General features: G+C 40.3%; 1 protein-coding gene across 1 annotated transcript in view; it reads left to right on the top strand.

Annotated features, from left to right (window-relative positions):
* The first annotated feature begins 3,552 nt into the window (after nucleotides 1-3,552).
* The window catches only part of CNTNAP3C (contactin associated protein family member 3C), a 137,914-nt gene continuing 122,904 nt past the window's right edge, over nucleotides 3,553-18,562 (top strand). Inside the window, exon 1 of the mRNA XM_033210266.1 lies at nucleotides 3,553-3,660. The gene's annotated coding sequence lies outside the window, so the exon portion shown is untranslated. The remainder of the gene's footprint in view (nucleotides 3,661-18,562) is intronic.

Below are 18,562 nucleotides of genomic sequence, written 5' to 3' on the forward strand. Positions count from 1 at the left end.
ATTTTATATCATTTCAACCATGATCTTCTGGGAGAACAATAATGTAAAATTCACCTATGTAGCAATGAATCTCTGCCTTTAGATGGTAAGAATAAATATGAAATAATCAATACTTGTAACAGCACATTAAGATGCTGGAACCATCTATATTGAGCCAAGCACATGGAAATATAGTGAATCTTAACCGATTTCCAAATAAGCTAAGGAAGAGGGAGATCTAGCCCCTGTAACACTTGTGGGGTGCCCACCGTATTTTCCCCTCTGCATCTCAGTAGTGTAGAATTCTTTCTAGGAAGAAAGTATTCACAGAATTCAAAATGACAGGGAAAAAACAGTAAACTTAGGTACTGGATATGTTCTTTTATTTTATAAAATTTATTGCCCTTTTTTTTTTTTTTTCCTTTTAAGATGGAGTCTCGTTCTGTTGCCCAGGCTGGAGTGTAGTGGCACCATCTCGGCTCACTGCAACCTCTGCCTTCCGGGTTCAAGCGATTCTCAGCTTCAGCCTCCTGGGTAGCTGTGACTACAGGCGCCCGCCACCACACCCAGCTAATTTTTTGTATTTTTAGTAGAGACAGGGTTTCACCGTATTAGCCAGGATGGTCTCAATCTCCTGACCTTGTGATCCACCTGCCTCAGCCTCCCAAAGTACTGAGATTACAGGTGTGAGCCACCGTGTCCGAATTTATTGCCTTTCTAAAGGGCAAGATTTATTCAAGTCTGTGCCAGAAATTTTCTTCATTACAAGGTGACTCATTGGCAAACATATGCTATTGACTCTTGAATTTTCCAAAGGCGAAATGGAAAATTTCAGTAATTTTGTTTCCAGCTGTCTTTACAGATTTATATTTGGACCTTAATCCTATTGGAACTCATCTGAAACTCGTGAAACACACAATTGGAAAATTAATTAGGGAGAAACCAAGGGAAAGAATAGCAATATTATCTATTACACCTATTTAGAACATTCTCTTGAGATCTGGTTATTATTTTTATTAGAGATGTGAATCTGTGATAACACCTCTAGACCTCTTGTGTTTGGACTTTAATAAATTGTACTCTGCTAACTTAGGAAGATTAAGTTTAATTAAATTTATTGGTTAATAATTCTCTTTTACATATTTAGTAAATATTCAGTTGAAGTTCATTGAGCATGTGCTATCTTTCAGATTCTGCGCTAGGTATAGCACGCACAAAGTTGGGAAAGACTTTATTGTGCCTTCAAGAGCTCATCATTGTTAGACATGTCAGCCAGGAATCCCAGGGACAGGTGAAATGCTCAGTGCTGTTTTATGCATTGCATGATACTGCAGGACAGAGGCATCATGAGAACAGCTATCTTGCTTTTCTAATGTAAGAATAGATTTTATCCAAAAAATGTCAATATTGTTTTAGATGTCCTTGGATTTGTTTTATTCTTTCCCAGAAAAAGCAAGAGAAAAAAACATCAGGCAGACAGGCTTAGGAGCCACTCTTCCCTGAATGATGTCCTTCCTTCTTGGATCCTGCTGTGCCCACTCGGGGCCATGTGGAACTTGTCTATAGATGGAGTAGAGCCTTAGCTGCCTTCTTGTACTTTAGCTTCTTCACAGTTTTAAAATGCCTTTTTAGAAAATGTAAGTAAAGTTCTTAGCCAGTTGGATTCGTATTTATCTATTTTTCTTAGTCTACTATGTAGCATATTTGCTGACATCTGAGAATCCTGACTACACAGTGTTATCCAGAGAGTGTGTGTGCTGGGGAAATCAAGAAAGCCTCTCTTGTGGCATAAATATTGAGGGGGACACTTTAAGGAAACCGTAGAGAAAGCAAACCTTTCTTAACAGCTCTGCACATTTCATTGGCTTCTTGCTGTGTGAAAATATGGGGTGCTCTTCATGCTAATGATGTTAAATGCAATTTCTTAGCTAGATTATGCTGCTCTTTATGTGGAAAAAATCCCAGTGTCTGACTCACCTATATAAATGGAACGTTGTCACTTATAGGGAATATATAGAAAGATGTTTCTATATCAGATACTCTGAATGTTTTACCAAGCAATGAAATACTGTTCTCCCTATTGTAGAATAGGCGCTTCACAATGAGTTATTGAGTTTTTCTTTTGTCATGTCTTAAAGACGTGTCGCTGTCTTCGTGGCAATGCATGCTTTTAGAAAAGCAGTTATAATTCCAGTGTTTCTTTATGAAATGATATTCACTAGGCAAATTATGTGCACTTAATTTTCTGTTGTTGCAGTATCATGTACTCAACCAAACAAGTCAGGAGAGACCCTGAATTACCTCTTATCTATCTCACTGAACATAGTTGACATTTTGCTGAGTCGTAGGAATCTAGTTAATTCTGGTTGCTTTCTTTCTGTGACTTAACAAGTTGCTCACAAAGAAAAAAAGTGTATACAAAATATGCAGTTCAGAATCATCTAATGATACATTCAAGGTGTAACATTCCTCTTTCACAGAAATATCCTAATGTGTGACAGAAAACTTATGTCTAACATTATTAGATCAATAACCATGCTAGAAGAGGTACCCTTTTTATGAGAAAATATATGACATGCCTGAAAGTACAATGATTACAGGATTGGACTGCGGGACTCAGAGGTAACCTTTGGGATGCTTCTATTACCCATGGTTACACATGGGAACAGAGCTACCCAAGGTGGGAATGGTCCCAGGGGCTCCTCAAGTTTGACGGTGGGGAACACCAGGAGCAGGAGAGCTCTGAGGGTCCTTATGGTCTTATGACAAATAAGGTGATACGGGTCAAACACTACTTAACCCCCAGCAATTCTTTTAGAACAGAGCTGAAGCCATAGTCACCCTGAGGTGAGGGTGACATGCAGGGGTCCTTGGGTTGGAAAGGGCAGGGCAAGTTCCTGCAGTGCTCAAGTTATCAGGCAGAAAGGAGGAGCCTCCGTCTCCTGTAGGCAAATGTCCCCCAGTGATGCCCTGTGAAGAGGTCTGCAGAGTGAGCTTTATTCAGTTCATCACTGCGGGTGTTGCCTTTCCTGGGTCCTGGCTTCACGCAGGTAACTCTGACCTGAATGGCTGGTGCACCTCACCTGTCTCATCCCCCACAGGTTCTGTGCAGGGGCACTGTGAGAATTTCTAGCCGCTCTTGAGGTTTGGGCACAGAATTCACAGTACTTCTGTGTGTGTGTACCTAAAGAACCTAAGCATCAAATTGAGTTTAAAGTCGTGTTGGATGGGTGGTGCACCCAGACATCCTGCAGAATGGAGAAAATGTGGGACATTAGGGAACTTTGAGGGCTAATGGACCTGTTTTGTGCCTTCATTATGGTGGAGGTTACATGGCTGAATGCATTTGTCAAAACAAACAGCTGTACGCTTTTAAAAAATTAAATACATTCTCTGGAATTCTACTCTGTGTAAATTATAGTGCAATGTAAATTTTACAAATTTAAAAGAATTAAAAATGGAGTGATGATTGCCATACATCCTAGAATATATTCATATATATTTTTGGACTATTATTTCTCCCAGGCTGCAATCCGCATGTTAACCATATCACGGTATTTTTCCCGGCAGCTGACTGTGATGCCCCACTGGCCTCTGCCTTGCCTAGGTCATCCTTCAGCAGCTCCTCAGAGCTGTCCAGCAGCCACGGCCCTGGGTTTTCGAGGCTCAATCGAAGAGATGGTGAGTCTGCCTTTTTCCTTGTATTGCTCCTTGGTGACTCTCATTGGATTTTCATTTAACAAAATAATTATAATTGATTAATACTTTGCAGAAGGAAGTAAAATTCCGAATAAGCATATTTGTTCACATTTGAAACTCCAAGAATGTATTTGACAGGAATAAATGGATCACTTCGGCTTCCTGGTCCTGCCAGGTCTCCCTTGGTACAATCTTTGTGTGCCTTGGGGAAGTCACACCTGACTTTGTCAGTGTTTGAACTCTTTGTATATCCCTTGCAATATCTGAGTATTATTTGTGAAAGGCCTTAGATTCTGCCATGTCTTTTTTTTTTTTACCTTGGATTCTTTTTTTCTGCCACAGTATACATTTTGTTGTCCCAGATTATTTAATTATTCCTATTTGGATGAGAAAATTGGCAAAGTAAAGAAGTGTTTAAAAAGATTTTCATGTTTTAACTACAACTCTTAGTTTATTTCTTATTATGGCGGACTTGATTCTCTCTTTAGCATCTACTGTAGAGAAGTAAGCATGTGATGGTTTATTCATGCTCCACTGTGATGATTCCATTCATAGTTGTAAACATATCTCATGAGGACTGTGTTTCTTTTACATATGCTTTAGCAGAAGTGCAGAAAATTGAATGTGGTCTTGCTGTGTAAATTAGAGGGAACTTTAAACACCAAATATATCATGATGAGGAATCATCCTGGCATTTCTGAGCACAAACTCAGGTGGAACTCCTTTGAAGAAATTCTCAGAGGAAATTATATTTACACTATTAATAAAATGCATTTGTAGGCGTATATTAAAAAGATTCAAAAGTGTACACTGTATTTTATGTAATTATGCTTTCGTTTTTTCTTACTGACCTTGTTCTTTTTTTTTTTTTTTTTTTGAGACGGAGTCTCACTCTGTCACCCAGGCTGGAGTGCAGTGGCATGATCTTGGCTCACTGGAAGCTCCGCCTCCTGGGTTCACGCCATTCTCCTGCCTCAGCCTCCAGAGTAGCTGGGACTGCAGGCGCCCACCACCATGCCCGGCTAATTTTTCGTATTTTTTTTTTTTTTTTTTAGTAGAGATGGGATTTCACCATATTCCTGACCCCGTGATCCACCCCCTTCGGCCTCCCAAAGTGCTGGGATTACAGGCGTGAGCCACCGCGCCCGGCCTCTGTTTTTTTTTTTTTTTTTAACTCCCTGTTGCGTTTCTTGGTGTTTTCTGTATTTAAGCACATTTCATGCATTGTACATTGGACCAAATAAATATGTTCTGGCAATTGTTACAGGCAGTGTGGTTATGAAACATGAGCAACATAAGTTTTCATTTTTCTTTTGATTTTTCTTAAGTCTGTGATTTCATTTGGTGCAGAGATTTGGGCTGTTTTGTGACTTTAGATTTTATTCCTGCAGCGCCTCAGTGGATGGTCTTTATCATTGGAACAGTGACTAAGCCTGGGCACAGGGGGTAAAGGAAAACAAGGGCAGTCTCAAGCCATAGCTCTTCTTGATGTCAAATCATGTTTTGTCCTAAAGTACATGACTCTGGCGTTCTTTATCATAGGGATCATTTTTATTCTTAGTTCATGTTCCTGTAACTCATCATGCAAAAAAGCATGATACCAATCTTAATAAAATTTATTTTCATGTTAATGAAGTTAGAAAAACAGGTCTATTTTATTACTTTAGCTAGCTACCAACTGAATTTATTACAAATTCATTGTTGTTGCTTTTTTTAATTGGTCTTGACTTTTTTCTTCTCCCTCATGGTAGCCTGCAGTTTTCATCCACGGAGTTCCAAATTGGGAGTGATTTATTGAAGGCTATAGATTATCTCTAGTGTTTTAATATCCTTTATTAGTTTCAGAATGGTCTATGGAAGAGTGACTGAACAAATGTTCTGATCATAAATAATTAAACTAACAAATAACGACCCCCGTCTCAGACATTAAAGCCTTTCTCCAGTGGAGTGTCAAGATCTCAGAGCTGAAAATTAGCAGGCAGAAAACAAGTAGTTTCCCAGTTGTGCAGCCCAGTGCCTTGTACCAATGTGATGGGAAGATGCCATGGAAACAGCTCAAACCTTAGCCTGAGGGGTGAGAGGGGAAGAAGGTAGCTATGCATCCCGTCTGGCCCAGTGTAAGGGATCCAAATGGACTTTTTGGAGGTGTCTTTCTTCATGCCTCTTGGATACCACACATAAACTAATTCTTCCGTGCCACTAAATGATGAACCCATAGGCCAAACAAGTTAATGCACTTTTATAAGGAACTATTTAATTCCCTTTAATGGGGAAGACTCAATTTTTCCACCAAAGGTTTCATAAGTTATGAAGCATAATCCAGAATTACTTTCAACTTGCAAAAATGCACTGTCATGAATATTGCACACATGGGATTATAACTAAGTAAATATGTTTTTGCTTTCCACATCTTCGTAGTTAGAATTTCAGTACAGCCTCTAACATGGTATTGTCTCATTTGAGGGTAAAGTGACCTGTTGTAATTCTTTTTTTTTTACCCTGTTGCCAGGCTGGAGTGCAGTGGCATAATCTTGGCTCACTGCAACCTCTGCCTCCTGGGCTCAAGTCATTCTCCTGCCTCAGCCTCCCAAGTAGCTGGGACTACAGGTGCCCGCCACCACGCCCAGCTAATTTTTGTATTTTTGGTAGAGACGGGGTTTCACCATGCTGGCCAGGATGGTCTCAATCTCCTGACCTTGTGACTCACCCGTCTTGGCCTCCCAAAGTGCTGGGATTATAGGCGTGAACCACCATGCCTGGCCAACCTGTTGTAAATTTAAGAGACTAAGGGTCAGTGTGCATTTTTACACCTTTCACATTGCATCACTTAAAGCTAAGAACTCTGTGGTATATTACATGTAAAAATAAGATGTGCCATTGAAACCATTTAATTATTTTAACATATGTTTGTTATTCCTTTTTCTGTAACTTCTTCTGACACTAATTGAAAATTTCGCCTGCCTGTCTCTGTAGGCTCCACCTCTGAGTGGAGTCTGACAGCTGTCTGACAGCTTTGAAGAGAGCAGTGGATCTCCCAGCACGGAGGTTGAGATCTGAGAATGGACAGACTGCCTGCTCAAGTGGGTCCCTGACCCCTGAGTAGCCTAACTGGGAGACATCCCCCACTAGGTGCAGACCGACACTTCACATGGCGGAGTACACCCCTGAGACGAAGCTTCTAGAGCAAGAATCAGACAGCAGCACTCACTGTTCAACAATATTCTATCTTCTGCAGCCTCTGCTGCTGATACTCAGGCAAACAGGGTCTGGAGTGGACCTCAGGCAATCTCCCACAGACCTACAGCTGAGGGTCCTGACTGTTAGAAGGAAAACTAACAAGCAGAAAGGATACCCACTCCAAAACCCCATCAGTACGTCACCAGCATCAAAGACAAAAGGCAGATAAAACCACAAAGATGGGGAAAAAGCAGGACAGAAAAGCTGGAAATTCAAAAAATCAGAGTGCATCTCCCGCTCCAAAGGAACGCAGCTCATTGCCAGCAACAGATCAAAGCTGGACGGAGAATGACTTTGACAAGTTGAGAGGAGAAGGCTTCAGTCGATCAAACTTCTCAGAGCTAAAGGAGGAACTACGTACCCAGCGCAAAGAAACTAAAAATCTTGAAAAAAGAATGGAAGAATGGATAACTAGAATAATCAATGCAGAGAAGGCCATAAACGAACTGACAGAGATAAAAACCATGACACGAGAAATAACGTGACAAATGCACAAGCTTCAGTAACCGACTCAATCAACTGGAAAAAAGAGTATCAATGATTGAAGATCAAATGAATGAAATGAAGTGAGAAGTCTAGAGAAAAAAAAGGAAAAAGAAATGCACAAAGCCTCCAAGAAATATGGGATTATGTGAAAAGACCAAATCTATGTCTGATTGGTGTGCCTGAAAGTGAGGGGGAAAATGGAACCAAGTTGGAAAACACTCTTCAGGATATCATCCAGAAGAAATTCCACAACCTAGTAAGGCAGGCCAACATTCAAATTCAGGAAATACAAAGAACGCCACATAATTGTCAGATTCACCAAAGTTGAAATGAAGGAAAAAATGTTAAGGGCAGCCAGAGAGAAAGGTCGGGTTACCCACAAAGGGAAGCCCATCAGACTAACAGTGGATCTCTCGGCAGAAACTCTACAAGCCAGAAGAGAGTGGGGGCCAATATTCAACATTCTTGAAGAAAAGAATTTTAAACCCAGAATTTCATATCCAGCCAAACTAAGTTTCATCAGTGAAGGAGAAATAAAATCCTTTACAGACAAGCAAATGCTGAGAGATTTTGTCACCACCAGGCCTGCCCTACAAGAGACCCTGAAGGAAGCACTAAACATGGAAAGGAAAAACCGGTATCAGCCATTGCAAAAACATGCCAAAATTTAAAGACCATTGATGCTAGGAAGAAACTGCATCAACTAACGAGCAAAATAGCCAGCTAACATCGTAATGACAGGATCAAGTTCACACATAACAACATTAACCTTAAATGTAAATGGGCTAAATGGCCCAATTAAAAGACATAGACTGGCAAATTGGATAAAGAGTCAAGACTCATCATTTTGCTGTATTCAGGAGACCCATCTCACATGCAGAGACATACATAGGCTCAAAATAAAGGGATGGAGGAAGATCTACCAAGCAAATGGAGAAAAAAAAAAAAAAGCAGGGGTTGCAATCCTAGTCTCTGATAAAACAGACTTTAAACCATCAAAGATCAAAAGAGACAAAGAAGGCCATTACATAATGGTAAAGGGATCAATTCAACAGGAAGAGCTAACTATCCTAAATATATATGCACCCAATACAGGAGCACCCAGATTCATAAAGCAAGTCCTTAGAGACTTACAAAGAGACTTAGACTCCCATACAATAATAATGGGAGGCTTCAACACCCCACGGTCAATATTAGACAGATCAACAAGATAGAAAGTTAACAAGGATATCCAGGAATTGAACTCAACCCTGCACCAAGCGGACCTAATAGACATCTACAGAACCGTCCACCCCAAATCAACAGAATATTCATTCTTCTCAGCACCACATCACACTTATTCCAAAATTGACCACATAATTGGAAGTAAAGCACTCCTCAGCTAATGTAAAAGAACAGAAATTATAACAAACTGTCTCTCAGACCACAGTGCAATCAAACTAGAACTCAGGACTAAGAAAATCAATCAAGGCCGGGCGCGGTGGCTCAAGCCTGTAATCCCAGCACTTTGGGAGGCCGAGACGGGCGGATCACGAGGTCAGGAGATCGAGACCATCCTGGCTAACACGGTGAAACCCCGTCTCTACTAAAAAATATAAAAAATTAGCCGGGCGAGGTGGCGGGCGCCTGTAGTCCCAGCTACTCGGGAGGCTGAGGCAGGAGAATGGCGTGAACCCGGGAGGCGGAGCTTGCAGTGAGCTGAGATCCGGCCACAGCACTCTAGCCTGGGCGACAGAGCGAGACTCCGTTTCAAAAAAAAGAAAAAAAAAAAAAAAAAAAATCAATCAAAACCACTCAACTACATGGAAACTGAACAACCTGCTCCTGAATGACTACTGGGTACATAAAGAAATGAAAGCAGAAATAAAGATGTTATTTGAAACCAATGAGAACAAAGATACAACATACCAGAATCTCTGGGACACATTTAAAGCAGTGTGTAGAGGGAAATTTATAGCACTAAATGCTCATAAGAGAAAACTGGAAAGATCTAAAATTGACACCCTAACATCACAATTAAAAGTACTAGAGAACAAGAACAAACACATTCAAAAGCTAGCAGAAGGCAAGAAATAACTAAGATCAGAGCAGAACTGAAGGAGATAGAGACACAAAAAACCCTCCAAAAGATCAACAAAATTGATAGACTGCTAGCAAGACTAATAAAGAAGAAAAAGAGAAGAATCAAATAGACGCAATACAAAAAGATAAAGGGGATATCACCACCGACCCCACAGAAATACAAACTACCATCAGAGAATATGATAAACACCTCTATGCAAATAAACTAGAAAACCTAGAAGAAATGGATAATTTCCTGGACACTTACACTCTCCCAAGACTAAACCAGGAAAAAGTTGAATCCCTGAATAGACCAATAGCAGGCTCTGAAATTGAGGCAATAATTAATAGCCTACCAACCAAAAAAAGTCCGGGACCAGACAGATTCCCAGCCGAATTCTACTGGAGATACAAGGAGGAGCTGGTACCATTCCTTCTGAAACTATTCCAATCAATGGAGAAAGAGGGAATCCTTCCTAACTCATTTTATGAGGCCAACATCATCCTGATACCAAAGCCTGGCAGAGACACAACAAAAAAAGAGAATTTTAGACCAATATCCCTGATGAACATTGATGCAAAAATCCTCAATAAAATACTGGCAAACCAAATCCAGCAGCACATCAAAAAGCTTATCCACCATGATCAAGTGGGCTTCATCCCTGGGATGCAAGGCTGGTTCAACATACGCAAATCAATAAACGTAATCCAACATATAAACAGAACCAAAGACAAAAACCACATGATTATCTCAATAGATGCATAAAAGTACTTTGACAAAATTCAACAGCCCTTCATGCTAAAAACTCTCAATAAATTCGGTATTGATGGAACATTTCTCAAAATAATAAGAGCTATTTATGACACACCCACAGCCAATGTCATACTGACTGGGCAAAAACTGGAAGCATTCCCTTTGAAAATGGCATAAGACAGGGATGCCCTCTCTTACCACTCCTATTCAACATAGTGTTGGAAGTTCTGGCTAGGGCTACCAGGCAAGAGAAAGAAATAAAGAGTATTCAGTTAGGAAAAGAGGAAGTCAAATTGTCCCTGTTTGCAGATGACATGATTGTATATTTAGAAAACCCCATCGTCTCAGCCCAAAATCTCCTTAAGCTGATAAGCAACTTCAGCAAAGTCTCAGGATACAAAATTAATATGCAAAAATCACAAGCATTCTTATACACCAGTAACAGACAAACAGAGAGCCAAATCATGAACTTCCATTCACAATTGCTTCAAAGAGAATAAAATACCTGTGAATCCAACTTACAAGGGATGTAAAGGACCTCTTCAAGGAGAACTACAAACCACTGCTCAGTGAAATCAAAGAGGACACAAACAAATGGAAGAACATTACCATGCTCATGGATAGGAAGAATCAATATCGTGAAAATGGCCATACTGCCCAAGGTAATTTGTAGATTCAATGCCATCCCCATCAAGCTACCAATGACTTTCTTCACAGAATTGGAAAAAACTGCTTTAAAGTTCATATGGAACCAAAAAAGATCCCGCATTGCCAAGACAATCCTAAGCCAAAAGAACAAAGCTGGAGGCATCACGCTACCTGACTTCAAACTATACTACAAGGCTACAGTAACCAAAACAGCATGGTACTGTTAACAAAACAGAGATATAGACCAATGGAACAGAACAGAGCCCTCAGAAATAATACCACACATCTACAGCCATCTGATCTTTGACAAACCTGAGAGAAACAAGAAATGGGGAAAGGATTCCCTATTTAATAAATGGTGCTGGGAAAATTGGCTAGCCATAAGTAGAAAGCTGAAACTGGATCCTTTCCTGACTCCTTATACAAAAGTGAATTCAAGATGGATTAGAGACTTAAATATTAGACCTAAAACCATAAAAACCCTGGAAGAAAACCTAGGTAATACCATACAGGACATAGGCATGGGCAAGGACTTCATGTCTAAAACACCAAAAGCAACAGCAACAAAAGCCAAAATTGACAAATGGGATCTAATTAAACTAAAGAGCTTCTGCACAGCAAAAGAAACTACCATCAGAGTGAACAGGCAACCTACAGAATGGGAGAAAATTTTTGCAATCTACTCATCTGACAAAGGGCTAATATCCAGAACCTACAAAGAACTCAGACAAATTGACGAGGAAAAACCCCATCAAAAAGTGGGCAAAGGATATGAACAGACGTTTCTCAAAAGAAGACATGCATACAGCCAACAGACACATGAAAAAATGCTCATCATCACTGGCCATCAGAGAAATGCAAATCAAAACCACAATGAGATACCATCTCACACCAGTTAGAATGGCAATCATTAAAAAGTCAGGAAACAACAGGTGCTGGAGAGGATGTGGAGAACAGGAACACTTTTACACTTTTGGTGGGATTGTAAACTGGTTCAACCATTGTGGAAAACAGTATGGCGATTCCTCAAGGATCTAGAACTAGAAATACCATATGACCCAGCCATCCCATTACTGGGGATATACCCAAAGGATTATAAATCATGCTGCTATAAAGACACATGCACACGTATGTTTATTGCGGCACTATTCACAATAGCAAAGACTTGAATCAACTCAATGTCCATCAGTGACAGACTGGATTAAGAAAATGTGGCACATATACACCATGGAATACTATGCAGCCATAAAAAAGGATGAGTTCGTGTCCTTTGTAGAGATATGCATGTAGCTGGAAACCATCATTCTCAGCAAACTATCGCAAGAACAGAAAACCAAGCACCGCATGTTCTCACTCATGGGTGGGAGGTGATCAATGAGATCACTTGGACTCTGAAAGGGGAACACCACACACCACGGCCTATTATGGGGAGGGGGCCGGGGGGAAGGATGGCATTGGGAGTTATACCTGATGTAAATGACAAGTTGATGGGTGCTGACGAGTTGGTGGGTGCAGCACACCAACATGGCACAAGTATACATATATAACAAACCTGCACGTTGTGCACATGTACCCTAGAACTTAAAGTATAATTAAAAAAAAGAAGAAAATTTCAGAAAATTGACAGTTAATTTTAAATTATTTTAAATTAATATAAATGTTTAAACTATGATAATTCAAATGATACACTAGCACATAGTAAATTCTTAACATTTTAAAATAAACAATGAATGATCTATATTAGGAAATGAAATCTTTATATGATATATACATACAATTGTAGAACTTGGTTTTCTCCATGATCAATAATTGGCTTTCAGAGGCAACTTAATTATGCAATGATTGTCATTAGTTTTATTATACTTTACAATAAATGGATCAATGCTTTGTTTAGTTGACAAATATAGACATAGCTGAATTAGTTTTACCTTTTACCTTAGGCCTGTCTGCTCATGTGCTTATAGCTGTGTCTGTGTCAAATGAATTTGTGAAAATATAATCTCTTATTTTAGACAATTTCAACAATTAATAAACACTGTGAAGTTATTATTCCATGACTGAGATGAAAACCCAGCCGTTTTGGGGTATCATTCACATGCTGGCTAAAGATATACATTTATTTGTGCATTTGCTGCTCTGTATCTCCTCTGCGTATATTATATTTATAAATGTAAAGTTTCAGTTTAAAGTTTATTTTTTTGTCATTCCGATTGCTTGCTTCTTATGCTGGTTGTCATATGAATATGCCTTTCTAAGATTACGATAAAACAGTCTTCTTGGTGTTTTCTTTCAGTCCTATCTTGGGTTATTTTTAATCAAAATGCCAGGCTGAGGTCAACTGATTGTAATTTGTTTATAAGGAAAAAAATGGAAGGTGACCTGAAGAATTTTCTTCCCCTCCCTTTACCAAAAAGTATTTATTCTTATTTTGAAATGAGAAATTCCTTCAGAATTTCCCAAGATGAAAGAGGGCTATCTCACTGACCCCTAAGACCCTATTGTCTTCATCTGTAACTTGGCTAGTCTTGTCCAAAAGAGGCCCCCTGTGGGTTAGAATTGCATTTAGTTTTAAAGAAACAATTATGCAGAAAGTGCTTCTTCCATCTTATTAAAATTTCAAAGTTAGAAGAAAAGGCGTCTGAAGTTTCCGAGTAGAACTATAAAGACCTAGTGTTTTTAGTATCCCCATAAGTAAGCATTCTAGCATAAGGGAGAGTTTGCTGGGTGCTCATTGAATGTTGTCTTGGCCACTCACAGACCAGCACATGATGAGTGTAAAATAAACTCTTTGGTCTAAGGAGAAAAAACATAAGACTCTGCAGCTGTCAACATGTCTACTGACCCAAGCTGGAACGCTTTAGTGTATTGTGTCACCTAGTTAAGTTTTAGGATTTCCCTCCCCACTTATAAGTTTGCCACCTCAGGCTAAAGAAATGCGGGATATTAAGGAGAATTAGTAAGAGAGAAAGGGCAAGAATTTGGAAATGCAAAACCTAGACAAGGTGGAGATGATTAACTGGAGTCGGGGAGGAATTAACAGCATATTAATATCAACATCATTATGGCCTAACCCATTTATCAGGCTCTCTAGTGTTGTGTCCAAGGTCCTTAGATGGTCAGTGTCTTATTATATCCCTGATCACACTAGCTTCACCAGACTTTCAGGTCACCCAGGAGCTACATCTCTTAGACAGCAGAATATTAAGATAATGGAAAACAATAATAAGTTATGACAGTGTGTGAAAAACATGAAAAAGATTTTATATCTCTCATGATAGATGTAATTCAAGATGCCGCTGCAGTAAATTAAAACATATATATGCTTTTTTGCAAGGATAACCCTTGTGTTTTCATGGTCTAATGAAGTTAGGCAGCGTTGTTATTCGTGGCTTGACACCTCTACAGTTGCTCCTTGTTAAAGTCACAAAGTGAATGTACAGTAACTAACCATGCGTTAGACCCAAGGAGACTTTGAGAATTTTTTCAAGGGGACTTCACTCATGAAGCAAGCTGTCTTATTTGGGGATCTATAAGCAGCAAAGATAAACATTGCGTTAGACATTTCTGTTGAAGTGGCGTAAAACACATGGATTACTTAGTGCTTCAGGGGGTTTTAAATACTTGGAAACAATGCAGTGAACACAGAGATATTACTGCGAAGAACATTTCAGCAAATGAGATTACAAAGTGGATGAAACCAAAGAAGTGTCTCATGTTTATAGCTTCCCACCTGAAGAGATTTAACTATATGGGTGGACCTCATCAACATTCGAAACTTTCTTTCCGTAGAATTTCAGGACTTTCTCGGAAGATGCATGACAGATACATGCCATTGTCACTGGTGTGAGTCACTGTGGAAACTGCCCTAATGAGGCCATTATGCTGCCTACTTGTTTTTTTTTTTTTTTTTTTTGAGAGGGAGTCTCGCTCTGTTGCCCAGGCTGGAGTGCAGTGGCCGGATCTCAGCTCACTGCAAGCTCCGCCTCCCGGGTTCACGCCATTCTCCTGCCTCAGCCTCCCGAGTAGCTGGGACTACAGGAGCCAGCCACCTCGCCCGGCTAGTTTTTTGTATTTTTTAGTAGAGACGGGGTTTCACCGTGTTAGCCAGGATGGTCTCGATCTCCTGACCTCGTGATCCGCCCGTCTCGGCCTCCCAAAGTGCTGGGATTACAGGCTTGAGCCACCGCGCCCGGCCAGTGCTGCCTACTTGTGATATCTGGTTGTGAGTTGATGACAATATTGTATAGAAAATAGACACTCAAGCTGTTGAAAAAGTTTACAGGTGGACCTCAGTTATCACTTAGAACTCTTAGTTTTCTGAGTGAATGAGAATTGTGTTTAAAAAGATACTTTCTGCCTCATTTCTTCTCCAGCTATTTTGAAAAAGCTCAGGTACTGATTTCTTAGGAAAAGAGGAATGTAGGGAAACTAGAGGCAGGAATTTGTGCTGCACACAACCTAGCCACGACTCTGGGTAGCCAGCCCTTCAGATCTGGGCAGGTTAGCATTTGCCCAGGTATTGGGCTGCCTGTGTGGCTTCACAGAACAAAGATGGGGGAAGCAGAGGCATCAGCTTCTCTTGTGGCACAGCACACAGCCTTCCAGGACTGGATACATACTGTCTTTCTATTATTAGCACAAATAGTTACCTCAACTCAACAGAAAACAATAGCGATCTGTGCCTGATTGTCCTGAAAATGTTTCATTAATTTACTTGTATTCAGTGAATATCAAACCATAGTTAGTGGTTTTTCAGTGAGTACAGAAAACATATTTGGTGGGTTGTTTTCCGTCCTAAGAGTGTAAATATTGTAGGGCCAAAGACTTAGTTATCTTTTTGATGGAATAAACCTACAGAGGATAGATTCCAGTGTCAGTAAGACGAAGAGTTTCTGCTTCTCTGAGGAAGTAAGTGTGCTCTGTGCACACACACATAGAAAAAATGGCCAAAAGTTGCTTTATAAAATTCAATAATCAACTTGTTACATTAGCACCTTACTCCATGAAGATCACAGTATATGAATACAAAATAATATGTATGAATGTTGGATGATTTGTGGGAAAAAAATCTTATAGTCATCACTCCATCCTTTTTCCAAATTCTGTGTATTGTCCCTGAAACAGTTCATGCTTACGATTCTTCTACATCATTTACCTGGATCTCACCCTCAACTCAGTCTCTTCATGTCTCACTTGGATTATTTTGAAAGCCCCATGATTGAACTTCAACTTTTGAAGCTTTCCCTAATTAAATAAATGCTTAGCAAAGTCCTCAGTTAATGTTCTTTGAAGTGCTATTCTGTTCTTGTCCCATGCTCAGTTGACAAGTTTCAGACACTAACTCCCTGCATAAAGCAGTTCTCAAATTCACAAGCCACCTAATGCCCCCCACCATACATAAGAAGGTGGTATAGTAAATTTTGGAATAAAGGAAATACATATTTCACAAAGTCAAAATGTAAGATCAATTACAGTTCAGCTAATATTTAATTTAGAGGATATGAGGCATCTCAGTGAATACATTTTTGTGTTTTTGGAGTATGTAATTTTTAGATTTGTACTTAGCCGTTGTTACTAAATTTCAGAAAGTTCCTGCTTTATGGAGATAAATCAGTGACTCTAAATTGTTCTTTGAAGTATAAAAACAAAGGTAGTAACAGAAATACAAATTTCACAGTCTGGACTAGAAAACATTGCTAGTGACCACAACTCAAATACAAATATAAAAAGTATCTTTATTAACCTGGGGTAAAAGCCTCTCTGCATGGGACAGTTTTACCCAGGCAACTGAACAGGCGGTGTGGGATGAATGTTTGAAAACTGGAACTTACTTGGACCCGCTCATCCCCATTTTCCATGCCTGCTGTGCACTTGGCACCAGACAGGGACATGATGTTGTCAGTATTTTCAGTTTTCAAACAAAACTGGGATAATCTAATATTTTCTGGAATAACCATAGAATAATGTTTTCCAGTGTGAACTTGGTGAATTTTATGAATGAAAGAGAGGCAGATATTGGATCCACACAGCCATCATTGAAAGTGGCACAGCTAACAGAAAAACTAATGTGCAGGGCTGGGCATGGTGGCTCACACCTGTAATCCCAGCACTTTGGGAGGCTGAGGTGGTTAGATCACCTTGAGCCCAGGAATTGGAGACCAGCCTGGGCAATGTCAAAACCCTGTCTCTATTAAAAAAAGAAAGAAAAAAAGTTTCATGCCACTGTTACGGCCTAGGAATGTCTAAAATCCATCACTAAGTTAGTATTTTTGCTTGGAGGGGCAAGTAGAATGAGCTTTTGGAAAGTTTCTTTAACAATTCTTTGATCTAGTAATTCCTGAAAACCTTTGAGGCTGGTGAAAATGCTTTTTCATGTAAGGATGAATCATTCTGTGAGTCCTGGTGCAAGTCAGCCAGAAACTCATGATGGGAACTTTTGGACTAAGGAATGGAAGGATATGAGATTTAAAATGGAAATAAAAACTTTCTTCACGACACTGATAATTCCTTTAAAGGCAATTTCTGTGTGGGATGACCTGCACAATTAACATAAATGACCCTGGATTCAAAGCTCACTGAAATTTTTAGCCAGTGCCGTCAGACCTGTCTTTGCTCGTAACTCAGATTGTCTTGAGTCTTATGTGTAGAGAAAAGGGGATCATTGCAGAGACTATGAGCCGAGGCATTAATCTTCACTTCTGAAGTCCAAAAGTATCTCTTGGGTCTGAGGCAGAAAAAGTTTGAAAGGGAATTGAGCAGGCTAAAGGTGTTTCAACTTTGCTGCTGTCCCACAGACTAGGAACCTCAGCAAGACTGTACGATGGGATGCGTAGGGAGATAGGGACTGCCCTGAAGCTCTGCTCTCAAGCGGAGCCCTGCTGGTGGTGGCTTTAATGGAAGTCTTCACTGAAGCTCAGGGATCTAAGTGTGTAGTGGAAAGGAGACAGCCAGCCTCCGAGAGCAGCCTGCACGGCATCCTGATTGTGGTGTGGCACATTCAGTGACAGGACTGGACGCCCTGCGGCAGCTTTGGTGGCCCGTGAGGACAGCCCCAGTTATCCAAGGACACCTTGAGGTACCAAAGGCAGGTGAGCAAGGCCATGTTCCTGCCTGAGGTCTAGCACAGGGAGGAGAAAGGAGCACCAAAATGTTGTGGAGAGCAGTATTCCAGCCTGGGATGGGAGGACTTGGCCCCATCAGCAGCCGGTCGCCATTCCCGAGGACAGTGCGGTGCTGACCTCTTCTTGGGGCTTGAACACACTCCCCTCCCTGCTTTACCAAGGCAACTAGCAAAGCCAGAAGAGACCAGAGTTAACTCTGGGGATGAAGGGGAAGTAAAATTCCCCTGAAGGAATTTTCAAGGGACTGTGACCAATACAGACACCAACTGACAGGCTTATCCCTTAAACTGGACAGAGACACCTGCTGTGATTACTTTCAGTCTCCATATCGGACAGAATTCCAGCTCCTAGCAGAAAGCTTTCTGGGTTATGGAAACATGAAGTTACATTTTCCCTCATGAGTTTGTGATTTAAAAATTTATACCTGCAGAATGATTCTGACGAATTTGCTCAAGTGGCTTTTGTCAGGGTTACAGTCAGTATCTCCTGTAGCCTCAAATTAATGTGATGTTGTTGAGGATGACTTAAAGTTTTCTTAAAAAGTCTGAAACGTGATGCAGAATGCTTGCATCAAAAG

The sequence above is a fragment of the Trachypithecus francoisi genome, unplaced genomic scaffold, assembly GCF_009764315.1.
Source record: "Trachypithecus francoisi isolate TF-2019V2 unplaced genomic scaffold, Tfra_2.0 Contig00284, whole genome shotgun sequence".
NCBI lineage: Eukaryota > Metazoa > Chordata > Mammalia > Primates > Cercopithecidae > Trachypithecus > Trachypithecus francoisi.